Below are 26524 nucleotides of genomic sequence, written 5' to 3'. Positions count from 1 at the left end.
GATTGTCCTTTATGGACATCAGTTGAATGTTCGCTTTTATCCCCGTTTTCGTTTAAGGAATATCTTTCTTTTTCTCGTAAACCCCAAACGTTATCCACTTCCCTTTTCAAACTCACTTCCAAACTTCTTTGCCCTTTATATCCACTGACTCATGATACTCTTGATTCTTTTTTAGCCTCCACTATTTGGCACAATAAAACTTTACTAATACATAATAAACCTTTTAATTGGAAAACATGGAGACAACAAGGTTTATTATGGGTCCATCAATTGTTTTCAAATGATGGCTTTATTCCTTTTTCTTCGCTTAAGCAGACTTATAATTTGCCTGCCTCTTTCTTGTCTAAGTATTTCACTCTCCGTACCACAATACTTGACATATACAATCAACTTGCTAGTAATTCTGCCGAATCTTCAACTATTGCCTCGCCCTCTGGACTGTCCACTATTCTACACACCAAGCCTAAAGCTCCACTTTATACGCCTTACTTCAGTCCATAGGCATATCGAGGCAAAAATCTAAGATTGAAATTGCTTGGGAGACAGATTTTAATGTAGTCTGGTCCCTGCCAATGTGGAACAAGATCTGGATTAAAATACGCAAAACCTCAAGAACGGCAAGCTTAACTCAAACATTGTTTTACATTTATAACAGGATCTTGCTCTCTCCATACTCTTTAAATAAAAGGTTTTCCACTGTACAAAATACTTGTTGGTCTTGTGCGTCTCCTGATGCCACCCTTTTTCATATGCTCTTTTTGTGCCCCCCGTATGTCAATTCTGGAAACAGGTTTGGTCTCAAATGAATTCAATTTTTGACACCAATTGCTCATTTTCCGTAAGGGACATTTTCCTGGGAAGCCTCTCACCAATTTGGGCTAATTGTGAAATTAATGTTGAAATTGTAGATCTGTTATTAGCTGTTGCTTTTCAGCAGATTACAAGAAACTGGAAAGATTTTGCAAACATTTCTTTCAAAGCTTGGTGGTACGATGTTTGTCATCATGATAGATTAGATACGTTTCTTATTTTTCCTTTCCAAATGGCTACGAAAAGACTTCAGTTCTGGTTGCCTGTTACTGCCTTTTTTGACAAATGTGCATTGCAACATTTTTTTAAACTCCCATCTCAACAAGAAGTTCTTAAACCTCCATGATTTTTCTTGTCGCTTTTCTATTTCTTTTTACAAACTGTGAGCTGTATCATTCCTTTTTTTTCCCTTTGCTGTGATCCTGTTTTTTATCCTCATTTGTTTATTTCTGCTGGATACCTTATATTATATTGCTTTCTGTTTGAAACCATGTATTGTTTTTTGCCACCTTTTTACCTTTGCCTTTAATAAAAAAAATTCAACTGAAAAATGATTTACATTCATAGACAAAGCAAGAGTAAGAGTAATAAAAACAAGCCACACCTGTAATTTACTACACTGCTCCAGTGCAGCAGACGATGCCATGCTTTGGATATGACAGGCGAAGGTTGGCAATGCATCCTGGAGTATCAGCTGCCCATTGAGATAAAATTGCGTGTCCCTGTCTGAACTGGCCCACGGGGTGCAACATTAGGCCAAATATATTGGCCACGGACCTCTCCGCTTGAATGTCCTATTTATAACTATAAGAGGTGAAGAGGCTTCATGCATGGTGGGTACACACTACCGGAAAGTAGAAGGTGTGCATGTGTTATGCAAATGAGAAAAGGTATTCGGGTAGTAAGGGAGCATTCCTTATTAAAAATGTACCGAAGTCTCATCAGAACACTGTTGGATACAATAATCCAAGAAGGCTAAAATCAATAACAAGGTACAATTTATATTTTGCACAGTTGTATATTCTTGATTTGAATTAATGAGCTCAAATACACAAACGCTTTCCAAGCATTAAACTGTCCAAGCGTAGACAGCATTTATCCTTAAAACCTAATGTCTTTCGCCGGGCGTGCTGTCCACTAGTCTGCGAATTATAACATAATGACGTGACAGCATAACGTCATAGCATAATACAACGTAAATAACAATAATAATAATGTCAATAGAAATGGAACCAAAGAACACATCACAAAAGAAAGATGTACATTACTCATTGTACGTAGTATGTTGAACATCGATTACGAAAATAAATGCTTCCTTTTATGATATGTCGAGGCTAGACTTTAATCCGCTGTTTTATAACAAAAAAATGGGTGACATTAAAGCGAGCCTCACGTGTAAGGGTTAGATTGTACCCTGGGGGAAATTCCAACTGACAGTGTGAAGTCAACTCCGTCTGCGGAATTATGAAAGAAAACATGGAGAAATTCGAAATGGTTCCTGGTTAAACCTGGGAAATGGTTACTGTATCTATCCGGTTTAGTTGTATTGGTATATTTCTAACCAGCATAGTCCCCTTGGTTGTATCTCTTCGACCTAATTGGAATAATTACAAATGGCCAACTCGATTTTCCATTGGGGTTTCCTTAAATGTTTTCTGAGACTAGATTTTATTTGAAATAACCCCTAACATCTTAGTTCATTTTAACAAACATATCGTAATAATGGAATAGATGCAGCAGACTTTCGAGGGATAGAAGATGTGGCAATTATGTCTATATTGTTTGCAGCGGAGCTGTTTGTTCTCTGACCTCGAATGTCTACGGAGGCTATAATTGTTACTGCAGTTTAAATTAATGTGGTCCCTGTGCTATCTATCAAATATATGACATTAATTTAAGTTACAACCATTTTATAGCTCCCTGACATGAGTCATGTCTTATGAGCGTGTAATGGTCCCTAATATCATTGTATCTATACAGCCGCAACCATGCAATAACTAGATCATTGGTGCAGTGACATAAGAATGCGCATAGGCAACATTCTTGGGCCCAGATGATATAAACGAAGCGTGATGCTTTATGAGAGGAGAGAGGGTGAGCCCTGTTTGCTATCTCTTGTCAGCTCACCTCTCAAAGCACATGCTTTCATTTGAGGGTGTTATTCGAGTCAGAGGAGCGACGGGCTCGGCGATTTGTGTGTAAAGCCTTCCAGTTGTAGAGTGGCCCGGCCCCCTTCTCCCAGCTCTGTTAATGAACAGCGAGCAGCGACGTATGTGACAGACCGATCCCAAAGCAAGCAATGACCAGGGGAAAGGACTAAGCCTGGCAGGGAGAGAGGATGGGAGACGGGCGCCGGGGGCTTCAGGCGGTGCTACGGAGGGAGGGACCCAGCTCACAGGCTGCGAGTGCCCAGCGGCCAACGAATCAACGAAAAGTACACGTACCGTGTAACAACTAAGTAAAAGGGCCAGTAGCCATGGGAGGATACAAATGACAACATGGCTGTACTAAGGCGGGAATAACAAGCCTCATAATGAATCAGAAGACAGCATTTACAAAGACAAACACACAAGCCAATGAAAAATAAGGGTGGGGGAGTGGGCGAAGCTTCTCTTCGTACTCAACTGCCACAAATCTTCACAGAGCAGCACTTGCGCGCTTGATCACGCTCGACCTAAAAATAGAGCATGGATGAGAACTTTCGCCCTTCACTTTCCAACTTATAATTTTGTCTCATATTTCAGTACACACATTAAAATGAGCAGTGCCAAGAGGAAAGTTGATGCAGGGTGGTTATTTTAATGTCATTACCGGACCATTACTTTGTCATGACGGCGTGTTAGAACTTTAAATGAGGTGGCCTGCCCATGCTATAACACAAACTCTGGCATTTAAAGTTAATTAGCAAAAGTATTTTTCCTGCTGTAAACGGTGCATGGTTGCCACATACATTTCCTTTTGAGCCTATACATTCATACCACATCTCTTTCCACGGGTGAGGGAGCATGTGCTACTGGAGTCTTACCTAATCAGCAATTCGTCATAATTTCAGAAAAGGTAGATTATCAATGTGGATAGTTAAAAAAGAATTGCAATTTTATGAAACTAGAAATAGACACTCCTTCAATCAAGTCATGGCCATCCATCATTCCAACTTGCTGCATTACCTTGTTTTAATTCCTTTTGTTCCACTACCTACCTCATTAATGCTAGACCAGCTGCCGCGAGCTCTGTGGAGTTACATGATTTATCTGAAACTGAAAAACTCAACTTGAAATCTATTACTGGATAGTTTTTGAATGCGATATTAAGTGTCTTTCCTATAACAGCTAATGCTGATGAAAGTTCAGTAAGTAAGGTATTTAGGTCAACAATTGGCTTTATTGTGTGTATTCAATTAAAACACATTTCATAACCTAGCATCTCTACAGAACTGATTGTGTGGCTGTTATTTTCATATACACGCGTTTTTATATTATTTTCCACTTTGATGTGGAATGCTCCAGAGCAAAAGTAAACAGTGCATCACGCTGCATTAAAAGGCACAAATATGCAACACATTACTAAAATTGGGGCACAGTTGACTACTGTTGTATGTCTAAACTCTGCATTCAAACAAGTTTCCAAAACCACACCACCAAAAATACATGGCCCTCATCTAAGTATGTTATTGTAAATATTCCGTTTTTCCATTATACATTGTGCAGCTCAATCACTTGCTTTTCCTTCTAAAATTGTTTTTATGGACCGTACCTGTCACTCAGAGAAAATTATTTACAGTCCCACAAAGAAATATAAATATATAAACGCTGTCAGGGGAGGTTTAACTGTGGGACTCTAAACCGAAGAACATGGTGACGTGCCAAGCCACCAGCAACCACACATTAGCCCTAAAAATTACTCTCCCAAGCCACCAGACACCACACTTCAGCCCACAGTGAATAAAGTGTTGCTCTGCACCAACTACAGCTGAAAGCATGCTTTAAAGAAGGAATTTAATTGTTGCTACTTGTATTCTACAAATCTACGACCTAGTATATGCTATTCACTTAGAAAAGCAGGACTAGTGATGGCCACTACTTTCTATTTTGACAAAAAGCTGTCTGACCTCACTATGCGACACTGAGAAATGCTCACTGCTGGGCATGTAGATTTCACCTGCCCTTTACACTTTGATTCTCAAGGAAGCAGACTACCACCTTGTCATGAATGTGGGCAGGAGGAGGTGAAGGAAAGTGATTAATTATCACTGCACAAACTGTTTGGTGGTTCATGCCAGGGATCCAATTAATGTGTGTTTTTACATCAAAGAAATAATCTTGCTGGACATGAAATCAGCGTCTCACTTCCCTTACCCAGCCTAGAAGAGTAACGTCAACACAACTTACAACATTTTCTAATCTTAGCTCTATAAGTCAACTACCATCGTGAGGACTATTGAAGAGAGGTTTCCGTTAAGTGGGCAGTGGCTGGTGATATTTTTCACTAGTGCATAGTTTGTCTTAAGTTTGTTTAATTTCCTTTTCATCTCCCATGGGGCTTACATTGCTTTGCAACTCAGAAGGGAAGACAGTTTGTGGTACTCTCCACCAATACATTATAAGACGGGAGGGAGCACCATTAGATGTATAAATGTAGCCACATGTCCCCTTTTGTTCAGCGACCCAAAGGGCAATTTTCTATAGTGGAAGACGGTGCAAATTATTTGGTTTCCCTCAATATTTCATTCAAGACTTTACCAGGTTTTTTACTGAACCAAGTAATTATACACCAAGGAAGGGTTTTAACCGAAAACCTAAATACCTGCAGTGTTCTACTGAAATTTCAGCACAGGCTCTTACTTGCTACAGAACCAGGGCTGTTGATTCCTTGTGAGGAATGGAGTCACTATCATCATCTTGGATATTCGTTATCCTCACCCATCTCCACCGCCGTATATGGCTTAACCTTTCTGCTTTACCCTTTCAATAGATCCACGCGTGTCTTTTAGGCTCAACTTGCCAAAGATTTCCTTGTCATCCCTGACAATGTTTTGGTGAATGATATTCGTTTCTCTATACTGTGGTGATTGGATATTTGGGGGGTTGATATTGTGTCATAGAACCAATAGAATTATCTAACTGGGAAGCCCTTTGCCTCATCCACAAACCATTTCATCTCTACTGCCTAAACCGAAGTGAAAGATCCACCAATCAAAAAAACATTTTAAAATGTGTCCGACTTATCACAAGAAACACAGTAGAAGACCATTTCATGCAAAAGGCTCCTCCCTACGTGCAATTACAGATTCAATTGGAACATGATTCCACCAGCTTCAGAGAGACAGAAACCACCTTCTTCAGTCTGGCATACAGTAAGTTCTAATACTTATGCTACCTGAAAATTTGCTTTTAGAAAGAACTGCAAATTTAAGAATGTAAGTTTGCAATAAAACTAAATTGCTAAAAACACTTAAAACTTAGGGGCATATGTATCAAACAATTTTTTAATCGCAAACGCTGCGATTCGCAAAATAACAGCGTTTGCGATTAAAAAATCGGTAATCGGGATGTATGAGGCAAATCCCATCGCAAAATTAAGGAATTGCTAATTTAGCGATTTCTTAATTTTGCGTAAGCATTTAAGAAATCGCAAATTGCGATTTCTTAAATGATATGTAAAAAGCACCCAAGTTGTGCGAATTATCCTTAAGAAATCGCAAATTACCACCAACTTCCAGTTGGTGGTAATTTGCGATTTCCTTTCAAAAAGCACTTTTTTGAATTTTACAAAGTGCCACGTGGCGCTCATACATGCCCTTAGGGCATGTATGTGCGCCATATGCACACACATGCTAATTTCAGGGGTGCATCAGGGTGTCATCATGACACCCTTGCACCTTTGAAATTATTCTCAAATTGCGATTAGCAAATTGCGATTCGCTATTTGAGAATTACTTCCCATTCATTCCTATGGGTCTCCTGGCCCATAGGAATGAATGGGCAGGTATTCCTTAATTGCGATTTCGCAATTTGCTAATCGCAATTAAGGAATTTTAAGAAATCGCAAGAAGTTTGCAATTTTTTAAATACATCCCGTTTTGCAATTCTCAAATAGCGATTCTTTAAAAATCGCTATTTGAGAATCGCAAATGGTGATGTTGATACATATGCCCCTAAATGTATTAATTTCAACACAGCCTAACACTGCTCTTAACGTTATTTAAAGGAAATTTCAAGGGGAATGAAAACATGTTTGTAGAACATTTATGAAGCAGAACCTGGGGGATTCAACAAATGCAGAATTGCTTGGGAATTGTAAGCTAATGTGCTTTGCTATATATACATGTTGGTGTCAGTATCTATACAATGCAAACTTAGCGAGGAGCATCAGAGTGCTGGAGATTAAGGCACCATGGAGAGAAAACTGAGGAGGGAGGTTGCTCACAATTGTGTACAAAGCTGAGGGGGATGTAATGTGAGTGAAGCGAGTCTTAATATCATTGCAGTATGGCAGGTGCAACGGTGCAAACCTGATGTTTGGAAGGATATTGTACCTTATTTGTACCTTATTTTTCTGCCTGGAAACAACGAGAAACTATTTGGTAAAAATCTCCATAAGTAATGGTCTATTTCAGAAAAACAACACAATAATTTTTAGAAACACAAAAACAAATGCAATTATTGTATTCTACTTCATAGAAAACTAATATTCATTGCTGTTATTTGACATTGCTTACAGTTCTCAGATTTGTGTTGGTGTCTGAGGTGAAGGCCTGTCCTATATTAAATCACAAAATTGAAGGCAATAATTATTTTGTCAAGAGCATAACTGATTCTTAAACACTGCTAAAGAACACACATAAATCACATATTTCTTCTTGGAGCAATACAATCAGTGTATCTCTCTTTACTGAGTTAAAACTAAAGACCATTTTCTTTTTTACATTGTGTGATTGGTAATTGTTATAAGCCTCTGTTGATTCTCCACATGTACTGGCTTATACCAATTACACTGCAATGGCCACTTATAATACATCCAGCCAATTAAAAACATTTTATTGCCAGTTTTGGCTGATGTGCAACTTTGTTTTTCTTAGAAGGAGGAATATGGCCAATTTATCAGTATTAAGAGTACATTTTAAAGTAGTGCGTTTACACTTTTGTGCACTAAACTATATATGTGCATTTGAGTGCCTTCTAATGTAAAAGGTTTTAGAAGTGCATTACTTGTGTACATGTACCTTTGCATTCTACAACATTGTACAAATTGGAGAGGGTGTACTAGAGAGAGCTCATCACAACACATATTCATTTTGAACAAATATTGCCTTATAATGGTTGCCAACACCTACATGAAAGAATTGAAATATAATTAAACACTGGGTGATCAATGAAGAATTTCATTTTATGGTGTGGGGGTGCAAATTGGGGAAGCAACTGGATTTTGCTCTCTCAGCTTGGTATGACACAAAATATTGCAGTGCTGTACCCTACTTTCTACCTTATAGACTCTTTGATGAGCCACAATGTTGAATGGTTTCAGCAAGTCTAGTAACCTCAACTGTCACAAGACCTTTCATGGGCTAATGTGCATAAATCATTTAAAGGTAAGAGAATGACTGATTGATGTTTGTTTTTGGGGTGGAATAACATATGGTAGTCACCCATTAGTGTATCTGCCCTCAAATAATAGTTTTATTTGTGATAGCACTGCACTCTCCAACACTTTCACTGGAGTGGCAACTGTAAAACTGACAACTGTCTAAAATTTGCAAGATCACAGCTGCCCAAAGTGGGCTTTTTCATCAGTAGCCACACCACTGCATAGTTTAGGTCAATGGTACCCATTTTGTTAATACTAATTCATTTCCCACATTCCTTACCATGGCTTTGATAGGGTATCTCATGTTCTTCCATCACTTGGGTAAACACTAGTCCCTGAAGGACCCAATTGGCCCTAGAAATCTCTTGCAAAGGATATACTGTGAATATTTGAGACACACGTATTTAAGCTTTCTCAATAAACACATAATTAACTTTCCTGTTATTTCTACATGTAAATCTAGACAAGAATAAGATGTTAAATAGGTCATCAAATACTCTTGTGAAGCACTGATTCATTCTATCCATCACCTTTGTGACGTAATATCCCATTTGCCAGGATTTAAATCAGGCCCCATGTTTTAAATGACTTAAAGTATGCAATTCTCTTCTCAAAAGATATTTGGTGATTAATTTGTACATATTTCCTGTATAATATTTTGTTTCAAAAATGAGTTTCTAATACTGTAAAATTGTTTTCTATCTATCTTTTCCATCTGTTTATAATATTGTTCAGTTACATTGATTCGTATGACCAAAATCTATATACCAACTTTTATTTTGCTATTTTATTCAAAGAAATTTGTTTTGCAGGAGAGCAGGTTTCACTGAGTCAGAAGTGCCTTCAAATTCCTTGACTTATTGTTTAATTATTTGCATCAGAATTGTTTGGGAATTTTGAGAGATTTTATCTATATATTTCTTGTGATTCTAATATATATTGAAAAATAATGCTTCAGCCATTTAACTTCTGCCGTCCTTATCCAACTTGTGTCTTGTATACAATAAAAGAGTGGTTCTTGCATCTTCAACCTTTGCCCAGCAGCAGATGGGTGCAGATAGGCATGCTTCTGGCATTCCACTTGCAAACACGCTTTGAATAGGAGTTCAACTGCTTTTGCACATTGGTGGATATCAATGTTCTAGGAGAGAGTTTAAAGAGATCTTATCTTCTTTCGAAGTGATTCCTTCTACCACTCTCTAGACATGGATAAGTGTCAGAACTCCGGAAACCCCCTCAAGGAGGTTCACTAGAAACACATTAACAAATCCATTATTCAATATCTAAAGTAACACAAACCCAGTAATCAATACTGAAGGAATTGTATTCAGTGTTTCACAAGGTTTGCATATTACTCTATTTTTACATCACATTTGACTTTACCAACAAGTACATCTGTTGCGCATATTGTTTTTCAAGATTCATGTTCAGTGTCTGTAGACTGCACAAAGCATGTTGTGATCAATTGTAGCCGACTTTAAAGACAAGCCATAGGGAAATTCAAAACCTGGTAAAAAACTAATACCCCCCCCATGTTTCAGTCAGATGGAATACTACGTGAGTCAAAGCTGTAAGTGCGAAACAATAGTTTGATGTTTACACTTGAGACCATCAGGGGATTTGAATATGAGGCTGTGACAGAAGATCCTATTCATGAATATCAACTGACTTAAATATTGTTCCCTAAATATTGTTTGCAAAAATATAATCCTATTGAGTGTAGATCACCTATTATTAACACAAATTCAACTTTTTGTAAGTGATGTTTAGGACACAATATTTATCTGACATTGACAGCTACATTCTTTTACCACACCATATACAGAATTGGAGCATAATATGATTGAAAACCCAGTTAAAATAGAAAACACATGTATGGTGCACACATTTGACTTAATACAAAGCAATTGAGAAATCAATCAGTCAAAAAACCTTAATTGATTCAGAATCATGATTATAATAGTGCAAGCGAAATAAAAAACATAAAAATAATACATAGCGATAAAACATTAAAAATGTATCCTACTGTGACAACAAACTATGCTCTTAGAAAAAAAGCCAATGGCAAGATGGGTTGCGCAAGCCTTTAGCATCTGCAGAAAAAGAAGGGCTGGTCTACATAATCTGACATTATACACTTTTAAAATAGGCAAGAGATATATTGTAGTATAGTTAACATACAATTTACAAACAAAATGTGAAATGTAGTAATGTTTAAGGGGAGACACCATGGCAGGAACAACCATTTGAACAATCCCCCCATACTGTCCCAAAGTAAAACAGAGCAAGTTATGTAAGAAACCCATTCTGAACCTCATTACAAAGCCCTTTCCTATTGATTAAAGATATGCAGCCAACAAGGCTCAATACAGGGAGAGGTTTGTAAAAGAATATATTGTCCATTTGTAGTCTTAGCAATTTATCTCTCATTTCTTTTTAAGCTCCTAGTTTAAAAAAAACAAACATGCTTTAGCCAGTATTTATCAGATTTGGTCACACCTGTAAGGTCAGTAAAGAGGGGTGGCCTACACAGTTGAAAAAGCACAATGTTTGATGCAGAAAAGCCATGGGATATTAAGCCCCAAAACCCCAAGTCATTCTTAGGCAGTCCTTGTTCATCTGCTGGCTCAAAATAGCATGGGGATGGCTGTGGAAAAGGTTGGATAAGGTCCTCAATGAAGATCAGCCCACGTTTATCATAATATACCAAATAAGGACAACAAGGAGGCTGGGATAGGGGTCTATGACAGAATCGGTTTTCTTTGGCTTAGATATTAGCTACTTTGTATAACTCTATACTCCAGCACAGTAAATTGCAACAGGTACATTTCTAAGAAAAACTGCAATCCGTTTGCCACCCAACAAAGTGAACAGATTAAGATGAGTGCCAATTAAATTATTACATTTAACACTTTTAGTGGCTAAATTGAAGTGCCAAAATACAGAGGAATCAAACCACATTCACTTTGTCAACCTTGTAGAAATAATAATAAATGATCTCATGCTCTGGCTATTGGGGCCACAGTCCAGTTGTGACTACAAAAATGAACATCCAGAAAGGGCTTCTCTAGCTTTTTGAGCCCTCCTATCCATACAGGATGTATTCCCACTAACCCTTGGAGTCAAATTATTTGACCTGAGTACAAGAGTGATGGATTTCACCCAGATCTCTTGACTGGGGGTGAATGTTTTGATTTGTTCTGCATTCCGTCCATCAATTGTGTGTCTTTTGCTTTCTCGCCCTAAGTGCGCCAGGTATGCCCAGACGTGGGTCCTGGGCTCACTGTGCCACTGGAATCAAGCTATCCTGGCTGCAGAGGGGTGCAACCCCGAAACAGGTCCTAGGATACTTGTTTCCGGTCCAGGGAGGACCTAGCTTGGCAGTTCGGGCTGGACTGTTCCCATGAGGCACAGGGTCAAGACTCATTTGCATATGACCAGGTCTAAACTGGGGCGGCATGGTGAGCAAAAGAATGATGGATTTAACCCAGATCTATTGACTGGGGGTGAATGTTTTGATTTGTTATGCATTCCGTCCATTAACTGTGTGTCTTTTGCTTTCTCGCTCTAAGTGCGCCGGGTATGCTAAGACGTGGGTCCTGGGCTCACTGTGCCACTGGAATCAAGCTATCCTGGCTGAAGAGGGGTGAAACCCCGAAACCGGTCCTAGGATGCTTGTTTCCGGTCCAGGGAGGACCTGGCTTGGCAGTTCAGGCTGGACTGTTCTCATGAGGCACAGGGTCAAGACTGATTTGCATATGCCCAGGTCTAAACTGAGGTGGCATGGTGAGCAAAAGAATGATGGATTTAACCCAGACCTCTTGACTGGGGGTGAATGTTTTGATTTGTTCTGCATTCCGTCCATCAATTGTGTGTCTTTTGATGAGTACAAGAGGGAACATATCCAGTCCTTCAGAGCTCCTCTCAAGTTACAGCAAGCAGCATTCAGTCCACTTCATATCTTACACAGGTCCAGAAAGTATTCTGAGAAGGGTTTCTTGGAATGTCACATGTATGATTTGCACCAGCTTGTATGTGGAGTGATTTCTGGATCCTCCCTAAATAATGGTATAAATGTTCCCAGGTCTTTTATTTCCTGCTTTTTCAAAAGTTCCTGTTTAACCAATTTCAAACAGTCTCATAATGCACCTTATTACTAAAATCCAAGCTGGGGGAACCCTTCCTCCTTTGTACAGATTCTTTGAGTCCACTTAGAGGTATGGCAAGGAAAATGAGCGGTCCCCTTCCTTGTATTTACCCTGAACTGGTTTTGGGGACAACTTCCCTTCTACTGGGTATGGAGCCAACCTGGCTGGTGTGGTCCTGGGAATCCAAAGCTGTTTTTTTTCCACGGATCTCAGTTTACATTTACTTCTGAAAGTGCAGGTCTCACCCTGCTCCTTTTACTATAAATAAATTTACTGGGTACACCGAAAACTGCCCTTCCAGCAAGGGGAGAAATTAATCTCTACACAGCCGGACTATTGTCCCTGCTCTGGAAGCAGTTTTCACTCTCATTAAGGTCAAGCACTGGCAGGCCAGCTATCAGTATGTTAATTTTGGAAATTACGATGTTGATGTACACAATGACATATGTACGTATAAAAAAGAACTTCCTTCTCCATTGTTGAAATCTCAACCCAAGTCAGAAATACGTGGTTAGGCAGGCCATGAGACCTAGGCCTGAAGCAACTGATTGACAGTTCACAGGACGGGGGACACGTAACTGAGCACGCCAACAGGAAAACCCAGATGGATCCCACAGATAGGCTGCAACACCACAATGGTCTCAGGAGATTGACTCCAACAAAACACATTTGGCGGAGTGGCGCACATTATCATAAACACCATAAAGTTAGATACTACACTAAGTTAGGAACACACAGCCAATCAGAACAGAGCATGCACACTACATGGAGTGATCACATGGTCCTCATGCCGGACATCTAGACATGTACCCAATGGCCCTGCACTATATTCGCACAAGGACAAGACCCACCCGCGCTGCTTATCAATCTCCCAATTTATGGCCTGGTGACTAGGCCAAAGAATCTGTGACTGAAGGAATGCATCAATTGGTTTATGATGCTTTATGTAAATCATAAAATGAAGGGCAAAACCAATGTATGTTGAGACTTTCTTCAGACCCCGACTCTGTTACCTGAACTTGCAGCCGCTGAATTTAATTAAACAACTGTTCCTGTTATGCCAAACACCTCTTACCTTTTTATTTTTTCAAAGGTTATTTCATATTCGAGCAGCAAGTGGTCTAATGTTAATTATGCAGGTAAATGTAACTTTGGCAAAATAAATATTTTAAATCTGCCAAGTAAATTGGGTTTTTAATAAATATTAAAAATAGTCTTTAAGTGACTTTTTTAGCCTTTTCCTATCAAATGTTACAGATTAAAGTCTGTACTTTAACATTTCCTAAGGTTCAGTTGCAGCCCAGCAAGTGAGTGTAGCTTTTGGGTCCTAATCACTGGAAGAACATGGCAGTTTTAACTTTGCACTTTTTCCACTTTTGAATATCAGGCAACATACCTTGTTGACATCAAGGTATTCTTAGGGGTGACTTACTAAAATTTAAAAGGAGGGTTCCACCCCATGTCAGAAAAAGTTGTTTAGACAGATTTGTACAGCGGGATTTAGACTGCTGCAGTCAAGCTACACAGTGTAGGCCAGTAGTCATGTTTTAAAAGGCCCTCTCTACGATGTCACAATAGGTACTGCAGTCCACAGGTGGCAGTTATCTTCCAGGCTTGTGTGTGTTTTCTATACCATATACTTAGAGAAATTAATAAATATGTCAATCAGGCAAAAGATGATTTAACCATGTTTAAATGGGGACCACAGTCACTTTAGTCATGTTGAGGAGAGGTAAAATGCACAGAGTTTCAAGTTCAGCAGAAATAGGGTCCAGGAAAATACAAAACCTCCGGGATGACCATGCAGAAAAAACTGATTTGCCCCCCCCCCCCCCCCCTCTTCAGCCAAGAGATAAGGTACACTAACCATTCCTTTTAGGGACTTCCCTGCTTCTATGCTCAGGCGTTAGAACCAGGATGATTTGCCACCTCTGCAGAGGTGCTTGTCTTCTCTATATCCCGCTGAATCTACTAGTTCCAGTCTGTAAATATCTGCCCTATCTACTAACCCTGTCCATATGGAGCACTTTTTCTCTTCTCATCTGCAGGCCCTATTTCTGAGATGACTAACGCTAGCCTACTCAAAGAGGCATCCAAGTACGCAAGCAGTACCACCATGACAAAAAGATTTGTGGCCCATTTTGACTCCTAGGTTAGACTTTTATTCCCAACTTAGGGACAGCTCTTTTGAAGCAATCACGGGAGGTTACCAACAGCTGTCAGTGTCAGGAAACAGGCCATTGGCCATCTATTGACAGGTGGATGCTTCTGTCTTGTGCTTGGGGTGTGCCTCACTTCCAACCACGTTATAGGGGAGCACAGACACTTTAATATTTTATTAACAGGGTGAAGTGCACAAAATTCTTAAAAGCAGCAAAAATGGGGTCTAGGAAAAGATGAAAAATCACTGGTGAAAATGCAGAAAAGTTGGATTTGCTCCAATTCATTTCAAATTCCAATGCTTCTACTGCCTAGTTGCTGCTACACTTCGACATTCTAGCCACTTCTTCACTGTATAATAACTTCATAGAGTATATAACTGTTGCTGTGCCAACATTATATAGAAGTAGCCTGATTTTACAATAAAACGCTGGGCTAATACTGCCATTCACCCTCAGGATCTGGAGCATTATTTTTTCCTATTTTGAGTGTCCATGAGGAAGTTGCCAAGATTGTAATTCACACTTAAGCCCAGGATTCAAGCTTGTGTGAGCCAGATCACTGTGATGTCAAGAGACTTCTAACTCACTGAGCCTTCTTCATCTTGCCATCTAAGGGCCTGATTTACAAACGTTTGTTTAAGTTTATGATTTTTTGCTATTTTACGAAGGAAATTATGGGTAGTATCTTTGTGAGTGCTGTTAGAGTCGGGGATCTCTGGTTGGCGCAAGGTTGCCCTTGTGTCAAGCAGGAACCCTCTCCTCCACGTCAGGGCGCAGGATAACCCCTCGCGAATGACCCTTGCTCACCCTCTAGGTGCGTGGCGTGAGCAGCCAAGGCGATTCCTCAGGCGTTGTTGGTTAAGCACTTACAATCGTACACACAGTAAATACATCAATCCCCCCAGAAACGGACACCAGACTTGGATATATATCAAAGTACGATCCTTTATGTAAAAATAAGGTATATATATCTCAACAGACTTATCACAAGACCAATAACGTTTTCGCTAGGCCGCCAGGTTATACAGCAGGCAAATGTTCTGGGTTCGTAGTTTCAAATGGATACTTTGTAGTCTCTTTACTTGTAGTTCCAGTACTCACAGAGATCGGCTCCTGCGAACGGGGAAATAAGGCGTTGCGGGCCCCGAGCCCGATACTGGAACTTCTTTCGTGATGTGGAGAGTTCGGCACAGGTCGGTGCGACTCTCAGCTTGGGGAGTGTTCTTGGGTCCTCAATCAGCAGGTGTGGGCACGTAGGCAGGCGCGGCCAGCGACCCTGTAGCACGGCGGTGCAGGAGGGTCTCCACAGCGGGGGCGGCGCGGCCTGAGATGTCCGGGGATAGCGAAGCGGGGTCACAGGGCACAGTCAGTGCAGCTGGATGACCCGGCGTAGATCACAGTCGTCGGACGGCTTCCGGCAGGAGGGGTGATAGCGCGTTCAGCGCACTCCAATGGCAGGCGGTGACAGGGATGCAGGCGGCCTGGCCCGGGAACAGAGAGCGGCTCGGGACGGAGCGGGGCTCTCACGGGTTGGAGGCAGGCGAGCTTCTGAGTGTCACGGCCCTAGGAGGGGCGATGAGGGGCGCAGTCTCTTTTCCAGCGGGATGCACACACGGCTCGAATTGGAGGACGAGCAAGAAGCACAGAGAACCCACTGTTCCTGGGGTTCAGTTCAGGGGGCAAGCTCAGATCAAGCCCTTGGAGAATGTTCAAGCACAAAGTAGCAAAGTCTTTTCAGTAAGTCTCTTCCTCTCCTTTCTCAGCAAGGCAGGCAGCAGGCCAGCTCCTCCAGCGTCTCCTTCTCCTTCTAGTCGGGCAGAGGTTCTTTGTGGTAAACAGGATTCTGATTTCTTAGGAGCCAGGCTCCTACTTTTATACCATGATTCTTTTGTTCTTTAGCGCCAGGGGGCCTAGGCCTGGCTCAGTCCAGTTCTGGAGCACTTTGTTATGGTGACTCTGCTCTTTCCTTTCAGCAGCAGGGCAGAGACATCAGCCGCCCCACAGGGGGTGGCGCCGGCTTTGTGGTGGCAGAGCACAGGTCTATTCAAGAGTCAAGGTGTACTCCTCCCACCCATCCAGGTGTAATCTCTCTACCCACCTCCTGGCAGCCAACCTGTCTCTGGGGATTCCCCAACCCTGCTCCTTACTGTTGCCAGGCAGAACACATACACACAGCAGAGGCGGACTGAGATGGTCAGGTCAGTAAATACTAACTTTCTAAAAGTAGTATTTACAAACCCAGGATATTAAAATAGACTTGACTACAAGAAGTATTTTATCATCCTGAGTTCAGGCATACTAAACTTGACACTTCTACCATGCTCTCTGAGTCCACTGGGGTCACAGCGTTGGCGTGATCCCGGCAGCCCATTCTGGCCTATGGAGAGCAGGTAGCCTTCAATAGTGAAGAACGGAAATGGCTGTAATTCACTACTAAGACATGCCACACACATCAGGGCATGTCCTACCTTATGCCTACAATGCACCCTGCCCTTGGGCCTACCAGAGGGGTGGCTAATATGTAGGTAAGGGAAGGTTTAGGGACTGGCAAGTGGGGGCACTTGCGCAGTCAGCGCGACGGTCCCGGACCGCGCACAGGGTCTGCGGTGGCAGACCCTAGACACACTTTACACGGCCGCTTCCGTGGGTGGCGCAACCAGCGCTGCAAGCCCACCAGCAGCATTGGCATTCACAAGCCCTGGCACCCCTGGTGCACTTTACTGGGGACTGACAGTGAATCCAATAAACCAATCATGGATATCAATTACAGGTACACTTTACTTAGGGAGCACTTGCACTGCGGCACGGATTAGCCGTGGCGCAGTGCCCTGAGCGGACAACACCAGCAAAACAGTCGAGGCACACCATCAAAAAGTGGGAGGGAAACTCACGCCAAGGTGCCAGGTCTAACACGTGTCCCCTCCAGCTGAAATGTGGGGAGAACTACCCTTGCCCAGGGGGTTCCTCGTCACTAAGGCGGAAATACCTGGACAGACCGTCAGCGTTGGCGTGATCTGTACCAGGACGGTGTTCCACTGTAAAGTCCATCCCCTGTAGGGAGATGGACCACCTCAACAGCTTCGGGTTCTCACCCCTCATTTGCATCAACCATCTGAGGGGCCTGTGGTCCGTCTGAACCCGGAAGTGAGACCCAAACAAGTAGGGTCTTAGCTTCTTCAGCGCCCAGACCACAGCAAATGCTTCTCGCTCAATTGCACTCCACCTACTTTCCCGTGGAAGTAACCTCCTACTGATGAAGGCTACGGGTTGGTCCCAGCCCTCCTCAGTCATCTGTGAGAGAACAGCCCCTACACCATGCTCTGAAGCGTCTGTCTGTACTAGGAATTCCTTGGAGAAGTCAGGGGCCAAGAGCACGGGCGCCGTGCACATGGCAGTCTTCAGGGTGTCGAAAGCTTTCTGACAGGTGTCAGTCCAAATCACGTTCCTGGGCTGCTTCTTGGAAGTCAGCTCTGTCAAGGGGGCAACGATCGTTCCATAGCCCTTGACAAACCTCCTGTAGTACCCAGTGAGCCCCAGGAAGGCCCTCACTGCGGTCTGCGTCTTGGGGGGTTCCCAAGCCAGGATGGTCTCGATTTTGGGTTGCAAGGGTGCCACCTTGCCACTCCCCACTTGGTGTCCCAAGTACACCACGGAACCCTGCCCGATCTGGCACTTGCTTGCCTTGATCGTGAGGCCTGCTCGGCGCAGCGCCATCAACACTTCCCAGAGGTGGCGCAGGTGTTCAGGCCAGGTGGCACTGAACACTGCGATGTCATCCAGGTAGGCGGCACTGAACGCATCCAGCCCAACCAGTACCTGGTTGACCAACCTCTGAAAGGTGGCAGGGGCATTCTTCATCCCAAATGGCATGACTCGGAACTGGAAGTGCCCATCTGGTGTAGAGAATGCTGACCTCTCTTTGGCCCCATCGGTCAAGGCGATCTGCCAGTACCCAGACGTTAAATCAAACGTACTGAGGAACCGGGCAGCCCCCAGCCGATCAATGAGCTCATCAGCTCTGGGGATGGGGTGCGCGTCAGTCTTCGTGACTGAATTGAGTCCTCTGTAGTCCACACAGAACCGGAGTTCAGGTGTGGCTCCCGGCGCAGCAGCCTTTGGGACCAAGACCACGGGGCTGGACCAAGGACTGCTGGAGGATTCAACCACCCCTAGCGCAAGCATCTTGGAGACCTCCTCCTTAATGCAAGCTCTGACCCTGTCAGTTACCCTGTAAGCCTTGTGCTTCACAGGTAAGCTGTCTCCTGTGTCCACATCATGGACGCACCAATCTGTGACACCAGGAACCAGGGAGAATCGGTCGGAAAATTGTCCCAGCAAGTGGCGGCAGTCTTCCTGTTGTTCGGGCGTCAGGGTGGGTGAGAGGTTAACTCCATCCACTGACCCATCTTTCTCAGAGGCCACTAAGAGGTCAGGAAGAGGCTCGGTCTCCTCTTCCATTCCATCATCAGTGGCCAGCAGCATGCCCACTTCGGTCCTCTCTAAGTGGGGCTTAAGGCGGTTAACATGTAGGACCCTCAAAGGGTTCCTGGGAGTCTGCATGTCCACCAAGTAGGTGATAGGACTTTTGCGCTCCACAACCTCAAATGGACCGGTCCACTTATCCTGAAGTGCACACGGCTCCACTGGGGCCAAGACCCACACCTTTTGTCCAGGTTGAAGCTCTACCAGAGTGGCATTCCGGTCGTACCACCGCTTCATCTCCTCCTGGCTGGCTTCCAGATTTGCCTCAGCAAGTTGCCTGAAACGCCGAGTCTGGTTTCGGAAGGCCAGCATGTAACTATATACATTCTGGGGAGGTTTCCTGGGAGATTGCTCCCAGCCTTCCTTTTCCAAACTCAGAGGTCCTCTTACCGGGTGACCATACAGAAGCTCAAAGGGGCTGAACCCTAGAGACTTCTGCGGCACCTCTCGGTAAGCGAAGACCAGGCATGGCAAGAGGACGTCCCACTTACGCCTCATTGGACCGTCCAGGCCCATGATCATGCCTTTGAGGGTTCGGTTGAATCTCTCAACCAACCCATTTCCTTGGGGGTGGTAAGGAGTGGTGAACTTGTAAGTTACCCCACACTCCTTCCACAGGGATTTCATATATGTGGATATGAAATTGGTCCCCCTGTCGCTCACCACCTCTAGAGGGAATCCCACTCGGGAGAAAATTCCCATCAGTGCCCGTCCCACCACGGGGGCCGTCACTGTCCTCAGAGGGATGGCTTCAGGGTACCGGGTGGCATGGTCCACCAAGACCAGGATGAACCTGTTGCCCAGGGCTGTCTTGGGGTCCAGAGGCCCCACAATATCAATACCCACTCGTTGGAATGGCGTACCGACCACAGGGAAAGGTTGCAGAGGAGCCTTGTGCTTCCCTCCGCTCTTACCACTTGCCTGGCAAGTCTGACAGGTTCGGCAGTAGGAATCTGAATTCTTATGCATTTGGGGCCAGTAAAAGTGGGTGACAAGCCTGTCATAGGTCTTGTCCATCCCCAAATGTCCTGCTAAAGGCACATCGTGAGCCAGCCCCAGTAGGAAGGTTCTGAACTTCTGGGGTACCACCAGCACACGGGCTGACCTAGGTTCAGCAGCCTTAGGCTCGGAATACAGGAGGTCACTCTCCCAGTACACGTAGTGTGTTTTGGCCTGAACACCGTTGGCCTGGTCTGCAGCCTGTTGCCGCATACCTACGAGAGAAGGGCATTCTTTCTGCTCCCTGCAGAATTCCTCCCTGGAGGGACCTCCTTCTTGCTGCCAATGGGTCAGCTCAGGCAGATCTCCCAGTTCGGCAATCTGTTCCCCGGTAGGCTCCAGAGTATCCCCCTCAGGGTCTACTTCCTCCTGGGCCGTGGGAACTTCGGGGGCCGGTTTCCCGCGCCTCCTGCGCCTTCTCCCTAAGGCCGGTTCCTGGACCTCTCCCTCAGGCTCCAGGACCCTCTCAACTCCCCTACTGGCTGCCATGGACCGGGTGGTCACGCACGCCCAGTCGGGTAGACCCACCATCCTCAGATGCGTGGTCTTCTCCACCTTTTCCCAAGGGGAACTCTCCAGGTCGTTCCCTAGCAGACAGTCTACAGGCATGTCAGTTCTCACAGCGACTTGTAGAGTACCAGAGACCTCCCCCCACTCAAAGGGAACTTGAGCCATTGGACAACGACTCTCTACGTTGTCAGCATTGACAACCCTACAGTAGGCATTGGGTACAATTTGCTCTTGAGACACCAGGTGTTGCCTCACCGAGGTCACGCTGGCTCCTGTATCTCTAAGAGCCTCAACCTTCTTTCCATTGATGGTCACTACTTGCCCATATTTCTTAGTGTTAGAGGGCAGGTAGGTTACAGGGACCATCTCACTGTCTCCTAGCGAGACTAGGGTCATCTGCCCGGGACCCCCACCCTCCTGGACTGCTACCTCCTCCCCAAAGTTAACACTAGCTACTTGCCGGGGTGGAGCACCAGTGGGTGCGGTCTTACCGAACAGGCGACACTTAGGATCAGAGGCAATGTGACCCGGGTCACCACACTTATAACAATTGAAGGGCCCCTTTGGAACAGGTCTACCTGTCGGGGCCCCGTTCTGCTGCGGGGGTGGGGGAGGCTGAGAACCCTTCTGCTGGTTCCCTTGGGAATTACTTTGGGGGCCTTTTTGGAACCCCTTCTGTTTACCCTTGTCCCCCCCACTCTTCTGCTGGGGACCCTGCCCACCTTTGGCGGAGTCTCCCACTTGACCCTTGTGGACCCTGGTGCTGAGCCAGCGGTCCGCCTCCTCAGCAAGCTTCCTCGGGTTGGACAGCTTGCTATCGATCAGGTGCTGGCGTAGCTCAGGAAAACATTGACTGGACAAGTGCTCCCATGCAATTAAATCAAGCAGCCCTTGATAATCATTCGCTTTGCTACCCTTCACCCAACCATCCAGCGCTCTGCAGAAAAAGGTCACATATTCCACATACGTACTCTCAGGGATCTTCTTGGTCTCCCTGAACCTCTGTCTATATAGCTCAGGAGTTAACCCATACCTGGTCATTAAAGCTTCCTTCATATGGGGGTATGAGGTTTGGAGATCTAAGGGTAAATCTAACAGTGTGTCACGCCCTTCAGCAAGGAACCTTCCCCACAACCCCGCTCCCCAGTCTTTCTCAGGGACCCGGTGTGAGGACATGGCCACCTCGTAGGCCCTAAACCACTGCCCTATGTCGTCCTTTCTGAAATACTCCTTTACTACATCTTTGGGGATGTACACCTTGGACTCTACCTGCGCTGGTGGAGTGCTGCCACCAGAAGGAGCGGTGTCCAAACTTTTCGCCTTCAGCTCCAACTCCTTCAATCTGATATCATGATCCATTTGGCGTTGTTGTGCCTCCAGGGCCAACTTCTGCTTTTCCATTTCCATTTGTCCTGCCAACTTTGCCATCTCCATTGCATGCGCCCTGTCGGCTGCCCTGTCTGCCAGCTCCTCTGGCGACCGGACTCTGCTGGGCTCCTCAAGGTTGTCGGGTGGAACGATGTCCCCCGCATTCCGTAGGTCTCGTGACTCCTTCCAGGCTCTCAACGCCTTGGTGTACTGGGGCTTCCTCTTGCATCCAGCATGGGGGACTCTGAATTGTACACTGTAGCCTTTCAATTGCTCCATCGTGTAGCCTTCCAGTCTCTCCCAATCCACCTCATCTATTCCAGAAATCACAGAGAGTGCTCTTCCAGCGGAGTGCGAGCCAGGCATGGTTGCAGTAATGGCAGATGTCTCAACAAAGTTCAACAATTACAAACCTGTGGCTGCGTTATTTGGTCTGCTCTCACTATCTGGTGATTAATAATTCACTGTATGCAAATTACAAGTGCAAATCCGAAATCCCAACCGCTGCCAACAATGTTAGAGTCGGGGATCTCTGGTTGGCGCAAGGTTGCCCTTGTGTCAAGCAGGAACCCTCTCCTCCACGTCAGGGCGCAGGATAACCCCTCGCGAATGACCCTTGCTCACCCTCTAGGTGCGTGGCGTGAGCAGCCAAGGCGATTCCTCAGGCGTTGTTGGTTAAGCACTTACAATCGTACACACAGTAAATACATCAATCCCCCCAGAAACGGACACCAGACTTGGATATATATAAAAATACGATCCTTTATGTAAAAATAAGGTATATATATCTCAACAGACTTATCACAAGACCAATAACGTTTTCGCTAGGCCGCCAGGTTATACAGCAGGCAAATGTTCTGGGTTCGTAGTTTCAAATGGATACTTTGTAGTCTCTTTACTTGTAGTTCTAGTACTCACAGAGATCGGCTCCTGCGAACGGGGAAATAAGGCGTTGCGGGCCCCGAGCCCGATACTGGAACTTCTTTCGTGATGTGGAGAGTTCGGCACAGGTCGGTGCGACTCTCAGCTTGGGGAGTGTTCTTGGGTCCTCAATCAGCAGGTGTGGGCACGTAGGCAGGCGCGGCCAGCGACCCTGTAGCACGGCGGTGCAGGAGGGTCTCCACAGCGGGGGCGGCGCGGCCTGAGATGTCCGGGGATAGCGAAGCGGGGTCACAGGGCACAGTCAGTGCAGCTGGATGACCCGGCGTAGATCACAGTCGTCGGACGGCTTCCGGCAGGAGGGGTGATAGCGCGTTCAGCGCACTCCAATGGCAGGCGGTGACAGGGATGCAGGCGGCCTGGCCCGGGAACAGAGAGCGGCTCGGGACGGACCGGGGCTCTCACGGGTTGGAGGCAGGCGAGCTTCTGAGTGTCACGGCCCTAGGAGGGGCGATGAGGGGCGCAGTCTCTTTTCCAGCGGGATGCACACACGGCTCGAATTGGAGGACGAGCAAGAAGCACAGAGAACCCACTGTTCCTGGGGTTCAGTTCAGGGGGCAAGCTCAGATCAAGCCCTTGGAGAATGTTCAAGCACAAAGTAGCAAAGTCTTTTCAGTAAGTCTCTTCCTCTCCTTTCTCAGCAAGGCAGGCAGCAGGCCAGCTCCTCCAGCGTCTCCTTCTCCTTCTAGTCGGGCAGAGGTTCTTTGTGGTAAACAGGATTCTGATTTCTTAGGAGCCAGGCTCCTACTTTTATACCATGATTCTTTTGTTCTTTAGCGCCAGGGGGCCTAGGCCTGGCTCAGTCCAGTTCTGGAGCACTTTGTTATGGTGACTCTGCTCTTTCCTTTCAGCAGCAGGGCAGAGACATCAGCCGCCCCACAGGGGGTGGCGCCGGCTTTGTGGTGGCAGAGCACAGGTCTATTCAAGAGTCAAGGTGTACTCCTCCCACCCATCCAGGTGTAATCTCTCTACCCACCTCCTGGCAGCCAACCTGTCTCTGGGGATTCCCCAACCCTGCTCCTTACTGTTGCCAGGCAGAACACATACACACAGCAGAGGCGGACTGAGATGGTCAGGTCAGTAAATACTAACTTTCTAAAAGTAGTATTTACAAACCCAGGATATTAAAATAGACTTGACTACAAGAAGTATTTTATCATCCTGAGTTCAGGCATACTAAACTTGACACTTCTACCATGCTCTCTGAGTCCACTGGGGTCACAGCGTTGGCGTGATCCCGGCAGCCCATTCTGGCCTATGGAGAGCAGGTAGCCTTCAATAGTGAAGAACGGAAATGGCTGTAATTCACTACTAAGACATGCCACACACATCAGGGCATGTCCTACCTTATGCCTACAATGCACCCTGCCCTTGGGCCTACCAGAGGGGTGGCTAATATGTAGGTAAGGGAAGGTTTAGGGACTGGCAAGTGGGGGCACTTGCGCAGTCAGCGCGACGGTCCCGGACCGCGCACAGGGTCTGCGGTGGCAGACCCTAGACACACTTTACACGGCCGCTTCCGTGGGTGGCGCAACCAGCGCTGCAAGCCCACCAGCAGCATTGGCATTCACAAGCCCTGGCACCCCTGGTGCACTTTACTGGGGACTGACAGTGAATCCAATAAACCAATCATGGATATCAATTACAGGTACACTTTACTTAGGGAGCACTTGCACTGCGGCACGGATTAGCCGTGGCGCAGTGCCCTGAGCGGACAACACCAGCAAAACAGTCGAGGCACACCATCAAAAAGTGGGAGGGAAACTCACGCCAAGGTGCCAGGTCTAACAAGTGCGGATTCTCCGCACATACAATAATAGGACAGTGCTATCTTTCTATGTGCAGAGACTCCACAGTCGTAAAGATACTACGCGTAAATCCCTTTGTGAATAGCAAACAATTGTAAAATTACACAAAAGTGTCAGTGTTAGAAATGGGGTTCTCTAGTTTGCAGAGGTAAGTACTTTGTCCAAATATGAGCCCTTGCTTCTTGTCAGGGTAAAGGGGGATACACTTCTAAAAGAACCCCTGCTCACCCCCTTGGTAGAGTGGCAGGAGCAGACAGGCTTAGCTCAGAGGCCCCAACAAAACACGTTTAGACGGAGTGTCGCACATTCTCAAAAACACCTTTAAGTTAGTTGCCACACTAAGTTAGGAACACACAGCCAATCTGAACACAGCATCCACACACACCAGGGCATGTCCTACCATTCACATACACTGCACCCCACACACAGGAGTACCTTGGGCCTACCTTAGGGATGACTAACATGTAAGAAAAGGGATGGTTAGGGCCTGCAAGTGAGCGCAGTACCAAACTGCACACAGGCTCAGCAATGGCAGTCTTGGGTTACATTTACAGGCTGCTTATGCGGGTGGTAAAATCCGTGACACAAGCCCACTAGCAGCATTTGATTTACAGGCCCTGGGCACACACTGTTCACTGTACTAGTAACTGACTATTAAATCAAATCAGTCAATTATGGAAACACCAATCAATAACAACAATTTGAAGGGAAAGCATATGCACTTTAGCACTGATCAGCAGTGGTAAAGTGACCAGAATCATAAAACCAACAAAAACAGGTCAGAAACAGAAGGCCACAAAGCAAAAAAATCTGGGGATAAACCCGCTGTAAAAGCCAAGTCTAACAGTCAGTTTACTTTTGTGAATCAGACTCTACGTGTATCTTCATCTTGCTTATTTTGTATAACGCCTAATCATAGCTTTATAAGTTTGAAAATGCCTCATTTACCATCAATGATATAAAACATAAACACAAATTGCAAAAATCATTCAAAAAAATTGTACACATATCAAAGGGCCCGTCTTGAAATGTTACATATTTTGTTCAGCAAAACTGATCCAAAATTCCTCCCGCTTCTACAGTTCCAGACAAAATTGGAAGGCCCTACATCTTCACTTAAAAACTGATTCACTATAAAAAAAAGAATTCTTATACCTGGTTAAAATGCAGAAATATATTCTTAGCAAATACAGTTTGCATGGCTACTATTGTCTCAGCCCAAAGAAATTATTGCAAAGTGTGAGACCAGACCGCCAAGTACCGCATCCAGCTCACTAAAATAGCAATCTTGAGTTGCCTTTCGCTTTACAAATAATATTTTTCCTTAAGGGCACAGATATTTAGTGGAAGAAAACTAAAGTCAAAACGTTAATACACTCTACATTTCCTATGACATAGATTTATTTTTGCTACTGCCTTAGGAAACGTAGTGACATAATTGTTGTTTGTGTATGTTTAACTGGGTGTATTGTTCTGTTATCAGTAGCCATATTGTGACACTAAACATCATTCAAAGCATTTGCTCACTCACTTTTTGCCTCCGGTATAATTTTTAGACTCGATGATATATCCAAAGAAAATATCCTTATAGAGGTGAAAGCTGCTGCCATCAAACCTACTACTATTCAAGATAAGGAACTATAGTGATAGAAACTTGTGGATTCTGTGAAACTGGCTTTCAACTAGCTATGGGGAGAAAAGTAAAGAAGACATC

At 44.8% G+C, this 26524-nt stretch overlaps 1 protein-coding gene across 2 annotated transcripts in view; it reads right to left on the bottom strand.

The window, feature by feature from the left end:
* Nucleotides 1-26524, bottom strand: part of DGKB (diacylglycerol kinase beta) — a 1940047-nt gene that overhangs the window by 1258057 nt on the left and 655466 nt on the right. The window lies entirely within an intron of this gene.

The sequence above is a fragment of the Triturus cristatus genome, chromosome 10 (assembly GCF_964204655.1).
Source record: "Triturus cristatus chromosome 10, aTriCri1.1, whole genome shotgun sequence".
In the NCBI taxonomy this organism is placed as follows: Eukaryota; Metazoa; Chordata; class Amphibia; order Caudata; family Salamandridae; genus Triturus; species Triturus cristatus.
The sequence above is the reverse complement of the archived record's forward strand: the minus strand, read 5'-3'. Positions and strand labels throughout refer to the sequence as shown.